This window comes from Myotis nattereri, assembly GCF_964212035.1.
Source record: "Myotis nattereri genome assembly, chromosome: 14".
In the NCBI taxonomy this organism is placed as follows: domain Eukaryota; kingdom Metazoa; phylum Chordata; class Mammalia; order Chiroptera; family Vespertilionidae; genus Myotis; species Myotis nattereri.
Window position 1 is genome coordinate 35,803,222 of NC_138089.1, and position 17,064 is coordinate 35,820,285.

General features: G+C 41.7%; 1 protein-coding gene across 1 annotated transcript in view; it reads right to left on the bottom strand.

Moving 5' to 3' along the window:
* TMEM108 (transmembrane protein 108) overlaps positions 1 to 15,969 on the bottom strand; it is a 299,567-nt gene extending 283,598 nt beyond the window's left edge. The window contains exon 1 of the mRNA XM_081106361.1: positions 15,784 to 15,969. The gene's annotated coding sequence lies outside the window, so the exon portion shown is untranslated. The remainder of the gene's footprint in view (positions 1 to 15,783) is intronic.
* Between the last annotated feature and the right edge of the window lie 1,095 nt (positions 15,970 to 17,064).

Genomic DNA, 17,064 nt, shown 5'->3' on the forward strand with positions numbered 1-17,064 from the left:
CAAGGGAAAGTATGTCCTATGCAAATTACTTCCCTGATACTGGCTTTCTTCTGGGCCCCCTAAACCCTACTTGCATATAGTTATATCGATACAGGGCAAAGGTTCACTAAAAATGACTGTACTATCAGGGCCAAGGCAAGAAAAATAATGTCTGAAGAAGTGTATCACTGGAGGACATTTAATCAAGGAAAACAGGAGTTGGCAAACAGAATGGCTCCCATACCAATTTACCCACCTATTCTTGCCAGGAAGACCAGGTGCAGGCCTAACCTCATGACTTGGGCACACCATTATAATAATTAAAAATAGAAAAGCCCAAGCATGGTATAAACTCCTTGGAAAAAGTCTGGCAGTGTTTAATAAGGCTGAAGATACATATACCTCAGTGACTCAGCCATTCCATTTCCAGGTATATACCCTACAGAAATGTTTGCTTAGGTGACACCAAAAGACATCTAAGAATATTCATAGCAGCATTCTTTGTACTGTAATAGCCTTTGTGGAAACAACACAATGTCCATTCTCAGGAAAATGGATAAATAAATTGTGGTATAATCTCACAATGGAATACCACACAATGATATTTTAGGTATGCTTGTTACACCTAAAAATTTTTGTTCAGGAATAAAAAATGGGACTAATATATTTTGGGATCGTTGACAAGATTATTTTTGCTCTGCACATGTCAAGAGAATTTAGCAGCAAATCCTACTATTGTATATCTATGATGTGTGTTTTATTAATTAATTTATTTTTTTAAATATATTTTATTGATTTTTTACAGCGAGGAAGGGAGAGGGATAGAGAGTTTGAAACATCAATGATAGAGAAACATTGATCAGCTGCCTCCTACACACCTCCCACTGGGAATGTGCCCGCAACCAAGGTACATGCTCTTGACTGGAATTGAACCTGGGACCCCTCAGTCCGCAGGCTGATGCTCTATCCACTGAGCCAAACCGGTCAGGGCTATGGTGTGTATTTTAAAGTTGAACCATTACCCACTTTTAAAAGAAAAGTTTTTATTGACTTTAGAGAGAGAGGAAGGAAAAGGGAGAGAGAGATAGAAACATCCATTAGAGAGAAACATAAATTGGCTGGCGCTTGCACACCTCCTACTGGGGACCGAGCCTGAAACCCAGGCAAGTACCCTGACCTGGAACCAGTAACCTCTTGGTGCTTGGGGCAACACTCAACCAACTGAACCACACCGGCCAGGCGAACCATTACCCACTTTAAAAATTCTCCTTGAGCCCTAGCCAGTTTGCTCAGTGGTTAGAGCATTGGCCTGTGGACTGAAGGATCCTGGGTTCAGTTCCACTCAAGAGTACATATCTTGGCTGTAGGTTCGATCCCTGGCCCAGGTCAGGGCACGTGCAGGAGGCAACCAATCAATGTGTGTCTCACATCATGATGCTTCTCTCTCTCTCTCTCTCTCTCTCTCTCTCTCTCTCTCTCTCTCTCTCTCTCTCAAAATCAACAGGGGCCCTAACCGGTTTGGCTCAGTGGATAGAGCGTCAGCCTGCGGACTCAAGGGTCCCAGGTTCCATTCTGGTCAAGGGCATGTACCTGGGTTGCGGGCACGTCCCCAGTAGGAGGTGTGCAGGAGGCAGCTGATCGATGTTTCTCTCTCATCGATGTTTCTAACTCTCTATCCCTCTCCCTTCTCTCTGTAAAAAAATCAATAAAATATATTTGGGGGAAAAAAATCAACAGGGAAAAAAAAATATCCTCCAGTGAGGATTAAAACAAAAATTCTCCCTGAAAATATCTAGTTAGTCCTGTTCACTAAACGAAGTGATTACATCTGTCAAACAACAGTTAATGGCGTCATAACATGGAAATCATTTTAAAAATGAAAACTATCACAGTCTTTTATCTAAACTAAGGGGAGGAAGAAAAGTAATGTTTGGAAGCTATCACTTGAAAGCTGCCCAAGGATTTACATTTTCTAGACCTCACAACAGGGTCCAGCCTGTGAGACCATGAACTCTCCTGTGTGCCCTTTTCCTTTTCGTTGGCCATCCATGTCAAATCACTTCCTCCAATACTGACCTTCTTCTAAGGGACACCACGCATGAAGAGTGCATGGGTCACCGATCTAACCAGAGGCCTGAGAGCGCGACACTCAGAGTCCCAGACCCTGCTGGGCTGCCCTCTACCGAGTGCCCATGGGCAGCACTGACTCCATGTTTCACTTTTCCCTTCATTAAATTGGGGTCATAACCCACTTAGTGTGCTTTGCTATCTCAGAATATGGAATTATTGTTTCAAGACCAAACAAATTAATTTCAATTAAAAATGTCTATATTTATGGGTAGATTTGACACATTCATGAGAAACGTTTTATTTTTCAGCTTTTGTGTTTGGAGCATTTTGAAGGATTTCCATTTTAAAAAATGGACTTCACTGGCTCTCTCCTTTTCTTCCTAGGTACTCTGCAATTTGGAATTATATTTGATGGGTGAGAGAGAAAACAAGAGAGTTTCCACCTGAACAAGAGGGGAGGAGGCAGAACAAGCACAGAGACGCCGACGGTCTTATAGTTGGATGTACTTTCCACGTGAAAGGTTGAGCATGAGACACTATTGAGGCCAAGAAAAGATGTCACTTTACAACTTAAAATGACATTTGACTCTCTAGACATTTTTTCAGTGCTATTTATGTATGCATCAGACGAAGACACTTTACTGTTGTTTTTTTTTTTTCCTTTTCAAGATAAAAGTAGCAACGTCAAGCTGGCAGAGATCCAAGGAAAAGAAAAGTTAATTATGCAGAATGGATTCAGAAAAATTACAAGAAATCTCAATACCTTCATACACAGAGTCAAGCTGTTTGATCTACAGAAAAAGCGCAGGGATCAGAAACAAGCAGGCCTAGACTTTCCTTTCTATCTACATCTATTTTTGAGTAATAGACACCTTGGAGGGTCCACAGAAAGTTGTGAATGGCAAAAAATATGACATATACTGTCAGATAATTCACAGATATGCTGAAGCCCATCCACCCACTGCAACTCGTGGGCTAAAGATCTGAAGCTCTAGAATAATGCCCCAGGTGCTCCAGCTGATAAGATGGGGAGATCAGAGGCTCTGAGCATCTGGGACAGGTGTTTTACTAAGGCAGCAGGAAACAGAAGAGCAGTCACCATTTTTCCAGCTGTGTTTTCCAGCTCTGTGAACTGGGCTCTTTTTATTGTAAGGAACAGCCTTACTCATTATCGCTCAAGGTGAATTCATTTGGAAAATACCTGGGGAAATGAGCAGAACAAGAACCTCACCCCTGGGGAGAGCCTCACTCAGGAAAAACTACACAGCCAAGCCTCATGGTGAGATGGCCATGGGGACTCATTCATGGATTGGAGCCCTGGAGGTCACTGAGGCCTCAGAGAGGCTCCAAACATGAGTTCCTGCATTTTTACCTTGGTGTGTGCACCTGTTTGGGTGACTCTGCTACCTGTTCTACCTCATTTTGCTCTTTGAGTCCATTCTTATAATCAACTCACGGACTTTCTGAATAATAGTCCAGGTCTCTAAATCTGATTGCTTCAGAGGATTACTGTCTTCTGAAGATGGGCTCTCTTAGAGTCCGATTCTCTTCCCTCTGCTAATCAGCTTTGACTACCTTTGACTTGGAAGAAGTGTCTCAGAAAACGACTGGCCAAGGCCAGCCTTCTGAGGTTGGGCCTGTCTACCCTTGTCCCCAAAGATCTCATCACACTATCTATAATAAAAAAAAGTGTAATATGCTAATTAGACCAGACAGCCAAACGACCTTCCAGACGACATTCTGGACGTCTTTCCGGCTGAAGCTGCTTCGGCGGGGGCTGAGGCAGAAGCAGTTAGGGAAGATCAGGCAGGCAGGTGAGAAGTTAGGGGTGATCAGGCAGGCAAGCAGAGTGATTAGGGGCAATCAGGCAGGCAGGCGAGTAGTTAGGGGCCATTAGGCAGGCAAGCAGGCAAACGGTTAGGAGCCAGTGGTCCCAGATTGTGAGGGGGATGTCCTAGATTGCAAGAAGGTGCAGACCGGGCGGAGGGACCCCCCCCTCCATCCCCATGCATGAATTTCGTGCACCGAGCCTCCAGTATGAATATAACCCCAAGTTTATACCTGTTGAGCTAGGACTTGGAAGCAGTTTTAGACAATATGAAAATAAACTCTGTTGCACCATGGGTCACTCTATGCCAGCAATGAGTTAATGGTAAGTTTGAGACTGGAATTCATCACATGGAGAGAACAGCGATTTTCAACAGGAGTGCCTTAAGAATTTTTAAAATATGCATTATCTGCCTATTTAGTCAGGGGCACTGACCTCCTTTCCCTTAGATTGTCAAATAAAAAATGATAACAGGCCGAAATCGGTTTGGCTCAGTGGATAGAGAGTCGGCTTGCTGACTGAAGGGTCCCAGGTTCAATTCCGGTCAGGGGCATGTGCCTGGGTTGCGGGCACATTCCCCAGTGGGAGATGTGCAGGAGGCAGCTGATCGATGTTTCTCTCTCATCAATGTTTCTAACTCTCTGTCTCTCTCCCTTCCTCTCTGTGGAAAATCAATAAAATATATTTTAAAAAAATGATAACAGCTAACACTGCAATAGCCGTCTGGTGTGAATGAGTAAATATCATATCTATTTTTTTTGTCAGATTGGCAAATTGTGTGTGTGTGTGTGTGTATGTGTGTGTGTGTTGCAGAATTTTAGTAATTAGTTTGTGTTTGCCATGAGATGAAAAAGGTTGAAAACCACTGGGATAGAATATTCTGACTGTGGACTTCTGTGCCTATCTCAGTGCTACACAGAATAGACCTTTTGCTGAAAAGAACTAAAATGTTAAGCAAGCTTTGTTGAAATATATTAAAACCTTACTTTGGTGATTAAAATGTATCAATGTAGGTCCATCAGTTGTACCAAATGTACCATTCTGTTGGGAATGTTGATAAGGGGGAAGCTGGGCAGGTGTGGGGGCAGGGAGTATATGGGAAATCTCTTCCTCTCAATTTTGCTATCAATTTAACATTGCTCTTAAAAAGTCTATTAAAAAGAAAGCAAAACAAAAATAACTTTAATAAAATATTCACATTGTTATTTTTCCCAGTAGACCATCTATTCTCAACCAATAATATATTACCACTGGTTTACCTTGAAGTTAAATGTTATCTGTTGGATTATACTGAGAAAGGCAAAACAATATGAAGAATTACTACAAGAAGTTCAGTTAGATTTTTTTCCAAGTAAGTTATTTGCAATAAACTTTGTAAAGTTTTTTAGAAATGGAAAAATTATGCTTTAAATATCCATGAGACATGAGAGGGTTTGATTTTAGCTCCTAAAGATTTTGGCCAGCATTTCTCAGCATGCAGCAGAAGAGAGTTTTATGAGATTCTTAGAGGGGAAAAGAGTTTTGTGGTTCAATGAGTTGGGAAACACTACACACTCTAGTCCTCATCCTGAGAATTTATTTATAACACTCACCAACATATTAAAGATACTTGGAAGCCCTGAGGTAAAGAAGCCCGTTTCACTGTATTTAACTTAGCATTTCCCATTTCCCAAATGCACTTGACCATAACCTCCCTTCCATTTTCTAATTATATATTGATTGCCCAAAGAAATAGTATTCTGTGGAAGAAACTTTGAGAAGTACCAATTTAGGCCAAAATGCTTATAACCCATCATTGGAAAATTGCTTCGTTTAGTGAAAAAAAAATTCTATTTTGAAGCAGTATGTACAGAATAGGTTCATTTTTATTAAATGTTCTTCAAAAGACTTTGAAGATAAATAACACACCAGCTGCTGTTATAGCTGGGTGGTGGGTTAAAGTGGATTTTCTTCTCTTTCTCTCTCCTCTGTTCCTTTGAAAGTCTTTGACATGAACATTTATTTATCCTATATAATAAAAGGCTAATATGCAAATTGTCCCTATGGGCATGAGTTCGACTGACCAGGAGTTAGATGTGCACTGACGACAAGGGAGTGGCATAGAACATGGCGGGCGTCGGCAATGTGGCATTGGCAGCGGGCGGCAGTGGAGGCGTTGCTGGCCCTGATGGGCCCAGATGAGAGCAGGACCATGGGGGGATGGTGGAGCAGGTGAGTGGGTGGTGCCAGGCCAAGGCGGGTGCGAAGGGAGGCCCTGGCTGGAGGCAGCGACAGGCAGCTGGGGGGAGGGAGGCCCCAACCAGCAGAGGGTAGCCACTAGGGATCCTACCTGTGCATGAATTTTGTGCACTGGGCCTCTAGTTTTATAATAAGAAAAAATATTTTTAAAAGGACAAATGCCTACTGACCCTTTGGGGAGAATACTGTTTAAACCAGAGGTCCTCAAACTTTTTAAACAGGGGCCAGTTCACTGTCCCTCAGACATTCCACACATGCGCACTGCGGGCCCGGGATGAGTCGGCTGCTAAGCAGGACAGGCAGCGGCAGCAAAAACACCCGGCGGGCTGGATAAATGTTTTCGGCGGGCCGCATGTGGCCCACGGGCCGTAGTTTGAGGACCCCTGGTTTAAGCTGTTCGCCTTTTGGGTAGAAGCGAGTTTGGGAGAGGTAGGGTGGCAAAATGTTTCTCTCTGCCTTTTTTGTCCTCAATCCTTTTCAGCCTGCATTTTGGCAAATGAGGCTGAGGTGAGAAAAATGAGAGAGTAAAAGTTGTTGCTTCAATTGAAAATTCATTGTGTATGTCCAGGTTTTTGCAACAATTAGGTTGGAAGGACTAGAAAGTATGACTAACAAATAACTCATTTCATTTCACACAATGCCTTGAGATAAATGGGTGTCATATAATAGTGTGATAACACCAAGATCCTTAGGTGAGGGCCAAAATACAATTTTTGGCCTGCTGTTAAGAAGGGTTCACCAAAGGTTCACCAAGGAGCTAGATGGCAAACAATGGCTAACAAATTTCTTTTCAGACAAGAGAGTCAATGAGCCGCCTTGCTACTGTTGTTTGGGTCATTAATTTTGCCTGAGAGTTAGTGTTGAATTTACCCTAGATGTTGCTGCCACAGGTAAATGGCCCCGGCTAAACAGGAAGCTGAGATGAACTGGAATTCTCACAGAGTTATCCTTTACAATAGTACCAAGCCCGAGGCAGCATTCTGCGGGCAAGAAGGCCAGCCTTCACCACCATCCCCACTCCTGCTCAAACCACAGATACCTTCCACCTCACACCTATCTCTGCATACATCCTCCCACCCTGCATCCAGTCCTTCTTGGGTTGTGCCCAAAGTCCTAGAATCCAGCCTGCTGGCTCTTTTATATAGCCCAAGAGCTAAGAATAGAGTTTATTCTTTTAAATAGTTGGAAACATTCCAAGAAAAATAATATTTTATGGCACATGAAAGTTATGTGAAATGCAAATTTCAGTATCCCTAATGGAACACAGCTACCTGTTTGCCCACTGTTGATGGCTACTTACCTACTACAATAGCAGAGTTGAGTAGTTGAGACAGAGACGATATGGCCTGCAAAGCCTAAAATACTTAGTATCACGATGTTTAAAAAAGGTTTGTCAACTCTGGTCTAGACCACTGTTTCCCAAAATTCATTTCCTAGAACCTTACTAAACTCCGTGAGATATCCTTAAAGACAGCCCCATGTAAAAAAAAAAAAAATGTGGAAAGTGTGGGCAACTCTTTATGTTCTATGCCCCGCTTAGAGCTAATGCACATTTGCTTATTAAATCACTGAGCAGTACTATGGTTAAAAACATAAATTGAATCCAGTGTTTTGCAACCTCATTTGAAGAAGATTCAGTTTCTCCAAAGAACACCCATGATTATATCTATAAACACCCCAAGAACACATCTTGGGAAATAATACTTTGGATCAACGATTCTTTTTCTATTGCAATAGATCTGTCCTGTGCTCCATTCTTTCAGGTCTACACCTGAGAGCTATTACCTTGGAAGTATGAGCAGGAACTTAGCTTACAAACTGAGAACTATTGGGGTTCTCAAACTGTAGTTTTCAGTTACATATTTTCATATGGTCCTCATGAATGAATCTTCTTCAAATATAAAGTGAAGATAGTGACATTCCTCTTGCATATCACATGGCAGTGTTGTAGGGGAGAACAGGTAATGTACATGATAGGTTTCTAATGATCAGATCATACAAGGTATTAATATTATCACCTCAAGTGAGGAGATTAACAACAGTCTGTTAGAGTCTTCAACTTCATTTTTCCCCCATTCAATTATCTCTGTATATTACTGCCAAACTAATTCCCTAAAATACACTTTTAAAAAATGTCAATCCTCTACTCAATTACTCATAATTGCTCTTTATTGCCAAGTGCAGTGTTTGAAAATTGAGTTCTACACAGCCACTGAGTTCCTTGTAGCTGACTTGGACAATCTAAGGATGAGAAAGGTAGAGCTGGACCATGGGTCTCCACACTCACACTCTGTCTTATGTATTAGAATTTCCAAATAATATTTTACTTAAAAATAATTCATCTTCTAAAAATATGTTAGAAAACTAGTATGCCAAAGTTGATCTCTCCTGTGAGATTTCCAAATTTTGATACCCAAATGTTCCAACTTCGTGTTCCCTATCTTTGCAATAGTTATCTTCGTTTCCAGCTACATATTGATGAGATGGCTCCTTGAAAGGGTGGATCAGTGCTGCATCTGTGCACTTCTCTGGGCACATCACACCAGAAGAAAGCAACAGGGAGTGGCGGAATTGTGCAGGACACATACCAGGGTGGAAGCAGTGCCGCAGGAAGAGGTCCGCCATCACAACTACAGACCAAATGGATGTGCCGCTTCATTCTTCATTCAGACTCCTCTTGGGCTGCAGGGAGAAGCTGCTGGAGATGAGGACGGGGGTCTGTGTGTGTTTGTGATGGGAGGAGAGGAACAAGACCATAACGTACAGGTGATAGCAGACCTTAAATTCTGGTGCTATCTAGGCCATTACCCAATGCCATGTTAGATGAGTTAGCATATGAAAATTATTTACAAAAGTGCCTGGGCCATAGTCAGTGCTATATAAGTGTTAAGGATTGCTATTATTAGTGGTTCTACTGTTGTTGTTATTATTCAATATAGGGCACGGACAAAATAGGAATGTAGCTCCACCAAAAAACTTAGCAGGAATAAGACAAGATGCTGGGCTTATTTAGTTTGATGCCTCGCCTTGACTCTGTCTCTCTGTACCCTGTTTAGCTCTTCCAGAGAACTTACCACAATTTGAGTTATATATTATTCAGTTTTTGGGAGGTCTATATATTATTTGTGGTTTATTGTCTTCTTCCTCTATTATAGTTTTAAATTTTATGAAGCCAAGGACTAGATCTGTTTTATCACAATCCTATACCCAGTGTCATGAGCAATGCCTGGCACAGTCAGCATATAATACATAGTGATGAATGACTGACAGACTGACTGACTAGATGGGTGAATGCCAAGTGGGTATAAAAGAAGCATCCTCCAAGATCCACAGCCTCAGTGGGAGAAGTTGGAAAAAACTTTGATGCCCAAATGTCCCAAATAAAAGAGAGCATAAAGGCAGACTGAATGGCTGAATTTCTGGGCGCTTCAATCTTCGATTGTAGAGTAGGAGAGTCATGTAGCCAACAACAGGGCTAGCACTGTGGACATCTAGCTCAGGAAACCTGTGAGGCTCCTGGGAAAGGGTGACAGTAGCCTGAAGGTGTCTGGGACCTCCTTGCCAATAGATGGGATTGGGCTAGGAGAAAGGCTCAAACTGATCAATTTCCTAAAAATCTCCAGATAAAATCTGTAATCTTTTTTTCTAACATGACCTCCTGCTCTTCAACACACGCTCAACAGTACAATCTTTGCTTTGTAGTCTATTCCACATTCCATTGCCTTTAAGTGAGTAATTTTGAGCCATAGCTTGAACTTTAGTTATATACATTTTGGAAGTTTAAGGATGCTAATCACACCCTCTATGTAGCCTGGGTTCTTAATCGATTGGTAAATAACAACAAGGAGCCAAGAAGCACTGAACAATATCTGCCTTAATACTCATAAGGTTGTATGAAAAAAACATGGTAAATCCTTCTCTCTCCCTTCCCCGTTCCAATCTAGGGGTCTGTAGAATCCCAACTTACCCATCCAGATAAAAGCGAATTTGAAAGATAGCCTGCTAATACAGGATTCGCTCAGTTTTCTTTCCACGTGAAGACAAGAAGCACAAGCTCCAATGACATATTGTACGTATTTGCCTCAGCCTTTCTTTCATGGGAGGAAAACTCAGCCAGGTCTGAGTTTCAACGCAAGGGCTGGAAATTATCCATACTTTGTTCCTTGGGGAGGAAAGGAGGAGGAAGTGTAGCGTGAGAGATCATAGTAGTCCTCTGATACTTCCTCCTTCTGGTGGTTGGCATGGAAATTCTCTCATGAATGTATGTGGAAAGATGCACTCTTGTTTGATGAGCATCTTGTCAATCCTCTGGGATAGTCACTATTTCAACATATGTGGCACAACGATATCTCCCATTTCCCAAGGCTCTTTTAGAACCTTGTCATTTCTTTCATCAAGAGATAGAATCTAAGTCTCCTCTTCTTGAATCTGAGTAGATCTATTCTTTTGGCTACCTCAACCAATAGAGCACATCAGAAGTGACACTATGACTTCCAGTGCTAGATCATAAAAATGTCAGCATCAACTTGCCTGTCATCGGAGTGGGTCATCTTGAAAGTATATGATCCAGCCTCCAGTCAAGTTGAAAGTATATGATCCAGCCCCAGCTGATGAACTATATCTGCCAACCTCTACCCAAATTTCAGATTTGTGAGCAAAATAAATAATTGTGGGTGGGTGGGAGCTGTTGCATAGCAATAAGTAATTAATACAGTATCTAGCCAATAAAACTCTTAAAGATAAAAGTACCAAAGATGAGCTGTGAGAATTAATTAGGGTGAGGCATCTTACTGAATAACATGAATGACTTTGACTATGAAAGAATAGATTTGTAAAGCAGACCAACTACTGTTTGATTATCAGTATAACAAACACTGTGTTTCTTTAAGTTTCAATCATAAAAAAAAGGTATGGGGGAACTACTGCAATTAGCTCCTGTACTTGGGAACATTGTAAAAGGGATTTCACTCGACCAGAGATAATAGATGAAGTGCAGAATGTCAGAGCTGAGCTCAAAATGTCTTTTTTTTTTCCCCAGAAAGCCTCACAGTGGGAAATCAAGCCATCTTCTTCAAATACCCCCACTCTTAGTCACCAAACCCTGCCTGGACAAGCATTTCAAAAGACTAGCTGTAATTTTCTTCTTGTGGGACTTCTTCTGAAAGGCATGTGGCCTCTCTCCTGGGCCATTTGTACATCTTCCACTCTTTTCAAATGGTCTTTCAGAGTCTTGAAGGTTTTTGACACATCAAAGAGTCACAGAAATAGACTATGTGAAAGCACCTCCTGGAGTAGATGGGAGATTAGAACAAGAATGGGAATTCCAGAAGTATCCCACCTTCACTCCTCTGCAGAGTCCAGAGGGCTCAGAGAGGACTAGGAAAATTGAGATGAAAAGAATCCATACTTAAAAGTTCCCCTGCATCACATTTCAACCACTTTGAGGTTCATCATCATAATTTTTTCCCTGGCATAAAACTAACAATCCCCCTTGTCAATTCCTACCACTGAAATCTTCATTTTTTTCTCTCATTTTTATCTATATTATTAGTCAGGTAAAATGTCTAAATTCTCATTAATAATTATTTACAGAAAGGCCACACACACACACACACACACACATACACACACACACACACTGGGTTGGAATTTTGGGGTGAACTTTTAGATTAAAGTATAACATTAGAGAAGTGTACAAATCACAAGTGAGAAAAAAATAAAAAATAAATAAAAAGGCAAATCATAACTGAGAGACAGATGGAATTTCACAGAACACACAACTGAGATCAGTGAGTAGCATTTGTAGTGGCCTAGAAGCCTCTCTTCCAGCCATTACTCAACACCCCCAACTACAAGGATGACCAATATTCTAATTCCACCAAATGTTAGAAATTGATGCCCAATATTGTTCCCTTCATGAAACAATTCAGTGTTTCAGTGTAGTGTTTATTTTATTTTGCTCAGGGTTACACCGATCTCATGGCTTCCTTTCTCTCTTGTCCCGATGCCTCCTCCTAATTCCCAGGGAATGGCATGCCCCCGTTAGATGTGCCCTAGAATTCAATGGAGAATGATCTGATGAACAAAGACAAATAATTATATGGCAGGAGAAGGCAAAAACAAAGACTTAAACATCATGGAGAAGAGACTAGCATTTCCACTGTGTCCTGAATTCCTGACCCTAAAATCCCATGAAGAGAGCAAACTGTTGTTTCAGTCACTAAGTTCAGCAAGCTTGTCACATGACAGTAGAGAACCAAAACACAGGCTCCAAGTAGGGGTACTTGTAGTACAGAACATCAAGAACAATTTTCTCACGCAGATTACATTTGATCCCATTTTTACACAAAACCTACTGGGCAGCTGCCCAAGTCTGGAAACAGAAACTGTGCCATCATTATCCGTGTGTAAGGGTATTAGAAATGGGTAATAGCCCTGATGCACTATCTCCCATTTACCAAAAATGAAATCCCTGCCAACTACTCAAAAAGCCAGATTGAGCAGATGCACTCAGCAATCTGGTTCTTCCCTTTATTAGCATTAATTACAATCATGTTGCTTTTGCTGGCTTTATTTTTATTAATATCTCCTCAAACAAGCAACAACCCCCCCCCCCCCACCACCACCACCACAAATGCCTTCAAACATGGGTAAGCTTCCATAAGCTCTATGATACAAGCTAGGCATGTCTCAAGATAGGCGTGATTTATGCTTCACATACCCAGCACTTGGGTCAGAAATTAGTGGGACCAACGATTCACACTGATTGAGGAGAAAGGGACTTGATGTGTGGACTCATGATTGTCTGTCAGACTATGTTCCACTCACAGCCATATTCAGCTTCCACCTTGACACCTGATCAAAGGCAGAGAGGAACTACCACTTGGGAGCAACCAGTCTTGGCTAACCCAAATGGCTTGGGGACCAATTTCCTCCCAGCACCATTAAACTTTGGTCTTCTACTTTCTGGTTGACCTAAAGTTATTTTTAGCTGCTGTGAAGCCCCAACACTTTGGGCATAATAAGATAGCATGTTCTTATTTATCGGAAAAGCACTGTTTGAGCCTTAGGTTCTGTTTTACTGTTGCCACTTTGTCACCTCAGGCAAGTCTCCGCCTCTCTGAGTTTCACTGCATTACTTTTGCCTCTAAAATGAGACGGCTGTCTTGTGAAGCATTTTATGCCCTCCCTAGGAGAAGGGTTTGTTCCCATGGTGGAGTTCCTGTGGCACTTTGCACATGTTCATATTATAAGTCATATCACACACATTTTACTTACATTACACAGAGCTGGTGCCATGCAGAAAGCATCATGGAGCTTGTGAGCTTCAGAGTCAGACAGACCTGGCTTGGCCGTTTACCAGCTGTATAACCCTGGGCAAATTATTTGCCTCTCAAATCCAAGTTTTACCTCTATGCAAAACGAAGATCGTCACATCAACCTCGTGCATGCACACTGAGGATCAAGGTAAATAATGAAGAGAAGGGATGAAGAGATAAGGCAGCATTCAGAAACTACTGCTCTCCTTACTTGGAAAGCTTTTCTTTTATAAACCAACTCATGATATTGTTTTCTTCTACTTACATTTTAATTGGTCTGAAACAAAAATTATGACTCTAAAACCAGACAGCCTACAGAATGTATAAATTGCAGCATCCAGAGTAAGGGGGCATTCTTGCTTTTTCTGTGAGTTCGCTCAAAAGTACACATTTGCTCTGTCACAGGTGAAGGCACACGCTGCACACACACCTCCCTCCACGGAGTCCCAGCCTGCCAAAGAAGACACACATATTTCATGTAGACCCAGGAGGTCTTCTGGCTTTAGTCTGAGGTCATCTCATCTGCCCTCAAAAACGTTTGAAAATAGAAGGAAGTCTCGGCCTTTTCCACAGTCCACGCAATAAGCCAGGGCAGCATTAAGTCACTTTCATCTTAGGAACCCTATGTCTGTCCGTCAGCAAAACAGTGGTCCTATGTCGTCACCAGGAGACTGTGGGGCCTGGGCAGGACTGACTCTGAGGACGCTGACCAGCACAAATGGCCTTGGGACATCAGTGCTATTTTGGCTTTGAATCTGCTCAGCACTTACACCTCTGAGCTTGACTGCTGAACAGCATCTGCCTTTCGCTTTCTCCAGGGCAGGGGCTGGGAATGGGGTATCAGGATCCAAGTCCTGCTCATGTCTAATTCCCAGCTCTCAGGACAATACTAAGAAAACACTCAATCAATGTGTACTAACTGAATGAACGATTCAATGAATTAATGTGCAAGTTATCAACTGGGTTTTGTTTGTTCCACCACTTACACTGACATTGTCACTCAGCACTTCTCAAATATGGGCTAACAAGTAGGGAGAAAACATACTTGACCAAGTCCCTATCATCTACACACTGTATAGTCTCTCACTTTATTCTCCCAGCAACCCTATTTTATGATTCAACAGAGAAGTTCAGAAAAATAGAGTGGTTCTCCTAAGTGGCCACAGACAATGGGTGGCAATTTCAAGATTCAAATTGCAATTTGCTGACTAAAAAGTTCATGATCTCTCCATACACCATGACATTTCTCAGAATTAGAGGGAGGTGCTGGTTAGTTGCTTGGTAGAGAGGGAAAAAAGGGCTTGAATCAAATTGTCTTTCTGCTGAATGGCATCCAATCACTTTTGACAGATGAGGATCTATTCCCATTACAGATACTCTGGAATGGGGACAACCATTCATTCCACAAAATGTGACAGAGCAGTGTCTAAGTTGCTGGCATCACCTGAGACAGAAAAATTACCCCCAGAATCAGCTCTCAAGGAATTGCTCAGAAAAGCTCCCTTGACCTCTCTCTTAAGGAAATTATTAAAAATAAATCTGTGTAACATATTTTTGTTTTTGCAGCACAGCAGTGGTGACATCAGAAGAACAGTAAATCCAAAAGAAAAGGGATTTAATTTTAGACTTGTCATTCACATCAGAGGAATATGCGCAGACATAGAGATGGCTATCATATGTGGAACAATGGTGTGAAGGCTGAAATTCCTAAAAATAGTGTCAGATGCGTGTGATGTGCGCCTCTGTAAAGCCCCAGATTGCTGACCCACATGCGCCTCTGAGTCATTCCTCCTCAGCCAGGTCAAAGCTCTCATGGACCATAACCCAGCAAACTGCTGGCTGGAAGGAGTTTTAAGGCCCTTAGTTGACAGATGCTAAATGCAAGTCTTGCAAAGAACAGCACCTGAATATCAGCAACTGTGATTGGCCCCAATTCATTTCCTGTCTCACCTAGAAAATTTAAAAATGTCTTAAATGTCTGCTGGAGTTCGGAGCAGTGGGGACTCTCCACCCCTCAGAATGCATTCCCCCCCAAGCAGATTCTACTTTTCTGGAAAGGAGGCATACGACCTCAAGCTTCTGGCCTCAAATGAAAATAATACCAGAGCAAAAAAGCTCAGGATTTCCATTTTTATCTGGCTTTGAACATGTGACAGTGTTACACAGCAGACCTGTGGAACATACCCATCTACCTGCAGGATAGCAATGCCCCATTTCACCCCGCCCCCAGTCTCTGGCAACTATCTTCCTACTCGCTGTTTCAAAGAGCTTGACTATTTTAGATACCGCATAGAAATGGAATAATGTGGTATTTGTCCTTCTGTGACTGGCTTATTTCATGAAACATACCGTTTTCCAGGTTCATCCATGTTGTTGCAAATGGCAGATTTTCTTCTACGCGGGAAGCTGAATAATATTCCATTGTTTGTATATAACACATGTTGTTATCCATTCTGTATAAGTCACATTTTCCTTATCCATTCATCCATTGTTGACGTTTAGGTTGTAACCATATCTTGGCTATTGTGAATCATGCTGCAAAGAACAAGAGAGTGCAGATGATAGATATAAATTAACTTTTACGTTTGCTTTATAACTACAGTAAGTGCATCCTTATGCAAACAAAAACTTTTTTTCTGCAGTTTAAAATAACTATAACTGAATCACACATGTATTATTCCTATTATTGATGAGATTATAATAATGGAAATTAAAATATAGTATTTATACTAACTATAGAATAAAATAAATGAAAATATTACTCATAAGTTGTTATGTGAATGTTATTTCCAAAACATTGAGAACCACATCCCCTCAAGCTCAATTTGAGCACAAGTATATAGTCTCTTACGTAGCATTAATTTTTTCAACCAATAATGAAAGAGAAATCATTCCAAAGCTATTTTTTTTTAAAGAGATAAAAAAAAATGTCCCAAGTTTTTCAATAGGGTCTAGAAGTTCTCAGAATGGTTCTGGAATATTTTGTTTGTTTGTTAGTCCAGAATGAATTCACTTCTATTTTCAAGATGCAAGGGTGGCAATAATGGGGAATCTAGAAGAGGAGAGGGAGACAGAGAAAGAAAAAGAATCATTTGCAGAAATTGTCCCCTTGGATCCACTGGCAAAAATAAATTCAGCCCTGGCCGGTGTTGCTAAGTGGTTAGAGCATCAGTCCATGCACCAAGGGGTTGCGGGTTCAATTCTTGATTAAGAGGACATGTACCTGAGTTGCAGGTTTGATCCTGGGCCCAGTCAGGGTGCGTGCAAGAGGCAACCAATTGATGTGTCTCTTTCACATCCATGTTTCTCTCTCTCTCTCTCTTTCACCCCTCCCTCCTCCTTTCCACTCTCTCTAAAAATCAATGGAAAGAATATCCTCGGGTGAGGATTAACAACAACGACAAAAAGAATTCAGATAGGAGGAAGGTATGGGTGAATGTAGCCCAGGTGAGACCCCATTCGAGGGGAGGAGAGCTCTGTTTTCAACATGAAGGTCCACCTGCTAGGGGGGACCACATGGAGACTGGCTGTTGGCCTGACATTGGTTGGAAAAGCTGCTTGTGGTGTGATGACTCAATTCTTTCTTCTAGTGAGTGGATCATTCTTATCATTTCAGCCGCCAACTACTCT